Consider the following 4,748-nt stretch of genomic DNA (forward strand, 5'->3'; position numbering starts at 1 on the left):
ACGAAGAGTGCCTGTATATTATCTACTTGCATTATCTAAGCTAAAAGGAGAAGCAAAGGCTGATGGTATGTGATGGCAATTTCAAAACACTGCTTTATCAAGCTTCGAAACCTTTCGAAATCACGTGATTTCAGAAAACGAGGCATAACTGTTTCACAAATTCACAAACGATGATCTCTGTCAACCCATGAATCGTGAGAGTCACTGAGAACCAATGAACAAGTGTCTGTGGGTTTTTACCAGATCTCTGATCAGTTTTACACATTTGTAGACGTTTTAATTAGACATTAGTATAATTAAAATGAATAATGGTATAATAGCCTCTTATTGGCCTGTTTAGCTGAGCCATTCATAGAACAAACAAAACAAACCCTGACAACTGCTAAAATTACATATAGACACTTGATTAGATGATTAGATAATTGCATTTGAAAGATTTTACTTTCAATAAAAAATTAGCATGTTTTTAAGCATGTTTGGCCCGGGGTTTTGTTGCATTTACACTGGTCTGACCACTAGGGGTCACCGTGGAGACGGTGTCGGATTGTTTCGAAGGCACGATATAGTCGCATACGGTGGGCTTCAAAAGTCTGAAACCCTGTTGATAAGCAATGATCAAGTGGGACTGTCCCTATACTGTAGTTGTTAGGTGTCTGGTTACAGCAAAGCAGAAACAGGAGCGAGATGCAGCAGTCTTTATTAATAATGAACTTAAAGGGTTAGTTCACCCAAAAATGAAAATTCTGTCAGTAATTACTCTCCCTCATGTTGTTCCAACCCCGTAAGACTTTCGTTCATCTTCGGACCACAAATTAAGATATTTTTGATGAAATCTGAGAACTTCATACTCCTCCATAGGCTTCTATGGGATCGAAACTTGCCGACAAAAATAACGACTTTATTCAACTGTGTTTCTCTGAGAGAGTTCACGTAGTGTAACAGCGCAGCGCTTCTGGGTTGTACGTCAGAACGGAGGCTCACTATTGGCTGACGCTGGTCATGTGTGTGATGCTGGCCAATAGTGAGCCTCCGTTCTGACGTAAACACATACATAAAAACATCGTCTTTACTAACTTTCTGGGCCGGCAAGTTTCAGTAACAGAGAAGCCTATGGAGGAGTGAGCCAGCTCTCAGATTTAATCAAAAATATCTTAATTTGTGTTCTGAAGATGAACTAAAGTCTGACGGGGTTGGAACAACATGAGGGAGAGTAATTACTGACAGAATTTTCATTTTTGGGTGAACTAACCCTTTAAATTTTACAGAAATACTTGGGAGATTAGGAAACACGGGACAGAACAATCAGGTCAACATCACCGACGGCAGACCACTAGACCGCACAAGACTCAGACTTAAACACACAGGCGATTAGGTGACTAATTAGACTGATTAACAAGATAACGAAAGACACACAGCTGAACCAAATGAAGACGGTGATCATGGAAACAAGGAGTGGCGGGAAACTGAACAAAATGAACACAGAAGTCCAAAAACAAACAGACATGTAACAATAGTAGTTGATTCAGATAAATTTGCCGGCTAAACAAATTGCTGTTTTGACGTTGTCAGTCGTCTTCACACATACAGTACGAGTACTTCCAGACCCACTCATTTACAGTAGTCGTCTGTTCCCGATGTGAGAGTGAACATTCACATTAAGACTCTCGATTGCTCTAAAGGCCCATGAATAATTCTCTCCGCTCAGCAGCATCGGATTACATTACGACAGCGCTTTTGACATATAACGGTGTTTCAGCAACAATAAAGCACATGAATATGCCACTATATACAGTACACACGGATATATTGCGCGTTGATGTTGTTTCTACTAATGACTCTCCTCATTTCAGGATGAACTGTATAATGTAAGTCTATTCTGGGGTTGTTTTGCAGATATCTTCCTGCACTGATTTATATATAGTGGTGTGTTATCAGTGTTTATGAATCATCTCAAGCTCTTCTCACCTACGAAAACAGTCTCAATAAGAGGACGTGATCTGAGAAATGGTGTTTGGAACACCTTTCATTCCTCTTTTTATTTATGAATTAGACAGAATCCATAACTATATATGTGTAAATACAGTTGCAATCAAAATTATTCAACCCCCCCAGAGACTGTATTTACACATGTAAGCTTTTCCAAAGATACTCTTTTCCCGCTCTGTTGAGTTTCGGGTTTCATTGGTTACTGATTATGTCCTCGTTATGTATTAATTCCACACATCCTTTGTTCCACACCAGTTCTTGTTTATGCATTGAGTGGTTTGCGTTATTCTCTAAAACTTTAGGACATAATTAGTAACCAATGAAATCCGAAACTCGGGAAAAGAGCGGGAAAACACAAGAAACTAAAAGAAACACAACAGAAAATCAAACTAAGGAGAGCAGAACATACAACTGATAATAATCTCGGGCGGTCGTTATAACAGTTAGTTCTAATCCTCGATTCTGATTGGGCGAGAGGCTCACACACACACACACACACACACTCACTCTCTCTCTCTCTCTCTCTCTCTCTCTCTCTCTCTCTCTCTCACCCTCTCTCACCCTCACACACACACACACACAGATCTTCTTGCACACATGATAAAGTATCTCTCAGAAGCTTAATTTCGTGTGAACTCCTGCTCATATCTGATCTCTGCATTCACTCCCACACCCACAGTCTCCCTGACCCTTCCTTCCACATGTGTTTTACTCTCTCAGCGTTTATTTATGACTCTCTCTGAGCAACAATGGCATGTGGGCGAGTCGGGGAAGTTCTCGTGTCCTCAAAAGATCTCATCATCAGTTCACGAGTCTTTGGCAGGATGGTTTTCAGTGTCCTTCAGATGTAGAGGTTTCCCAGAAGGAGAAGACCTCTATTCGCCCCATCAATATTGATTCAGCCAATATCAGTCAAATGAGGACAGACACGTGCGCTTGCTGAGCTGAACGGAGGGTGAAATGAGTGTTTGTTTTAGTGTTGAGGAGACGCTCACCGTTAAATTCTCTCGTTGCTTTTTGCAAATATATTTGTATGGCGATGTGTGATTTGCATATGTATGATTTGCATGAATAACTGTGATGAATGTGCAATTTGGAGCCTCTTCTGCTGGAGTCACAGGTGTGTGTGTGTGTGTGTGTGTGTGTGTGTTTCAGAAGTGGCAGCGTGTTGTTTTGGCAGGTGATTTGCGGTTTGTTGGATGTCATGTCAGTTTTGAGAAGATGCAGCTTTCCAGCGTTCAGCTTCTGAACTGCTGCTTTAAATCATATTTATATGATGTCAGTGCTTTGGGACTACAGTGCTTGTGTCTTGCCAAATAATTTTTATCCCGCTAATAACAAAAAATAATTTTTCTTTTTTCTAAGGTATTTCTGAATGTTCTCTGAACATTCCAAACGTCCAGTTTTTTTTTTTTTTTTTTACTTTGGAAACATCCCGTTTTTATCGTTCTTCAAACATTATGGGAACGTTACTTTTGAATGTTCTCTGAACATTCTAAAACGAGTAGCAACATTTAGAAAATGTCCAACTAAAATGTTTCAGATATAAATGTAACATTATTAACGATCTGACAACTTTGAACAAATATTCTATTAACATTAATAGCTAAAGCTCTGAGGATGCTTCCCGTTAGTTGGGTAGTTCCATATTTTATTGATGGTTACATTATACAGTCAAACCAAAAATTATTCAGACACCAGATATCATTTTTGATATTGTTTTACTAGTGTGATCAGGACACTATAGTTCATTTATGTGAGTGAGGAGAGCAAAATAAAGTAAACTGTGACATATTATACACAAATATTCTTCATTCAGAGACTACCAGTGAAATATATAAAAATGTGGGAGCAAAAATGATTGGGACACTTTGAGCTGATCATGTTTTGCTGAAGTGTTTTATCTTTAATTGCTAATGCTCTTTTTACACACAGACTGAACAACATGAAGCATTGCTTGGTGATTGGTTGAGCTAAACTGGTATTATCTAATTGTGTAGTTAAATTTAACAGCTGACAGATATTCAACATAATTCATGTGTGAGACAGTCTAACAGAAGGACGGACAAAACCAGTCAAATATCAGCTGAGTTCATAACTCTGAGTTCTGCTCATATTTTAAACTATAGCGAATAAACTGTGATAATGTGAGAAATGTTGAAGGTGTCTGAATACATTTTGGTTTGACTGTATCATTTTTTATTCATCACATTGCAGATTATAATGTCATTTGTAACCATCACAACCCTTATCTGCATGCTCAGCAGAAGATGAATTTTAAGTTTAGTCTATCAGTTTCGGATGTGGTCGCCAGGAAAGGAATCGAGACAGGAAGAAGCTAATACAGGAAGTCATGTTTTTACAACAACAACGGAGAGGAAGTAATCATCCCATCAGTTCCACTTCTTTCACTTCCTCCATGTTGATTTCATTTCTAATATATATTTATGTGGAAAGTTGGCTGTGGTGTGGTTCCTCTTCATTATATTAATGCCATTCTGAGTCCGACTGGAAACACCGGCAATGATTTCTAGTGGCAGAAACAATAACATAGAGTGCAACTGTATACAGTTATATTAACATTATACTCAGGTCACTTAGTGGGGATATAGCAATATTTCGATGAATATTAATGAGCTTCCTTTATTGAAACACAATGCACAACCCTTAAAGCATGGGACCTTGAAATGACATGTATTAAGTTTTACAAATACGTGATGGAGGAATGTGTCTGACACGTTATCTTTGAGAAACAGAAACCG

Source organism: Rutilus rutilus (assembly GCF_951802725.1).
Source record: "Rutilus rutilus genome assembly, chromosome: 11".
Classification (NCBI taxonomy): Eukaryota; Metazoa; Chordata; class Actinopteri; order Cypriniformes; family Leuciscidae; genus Rutilus; species Rutilus rutilus.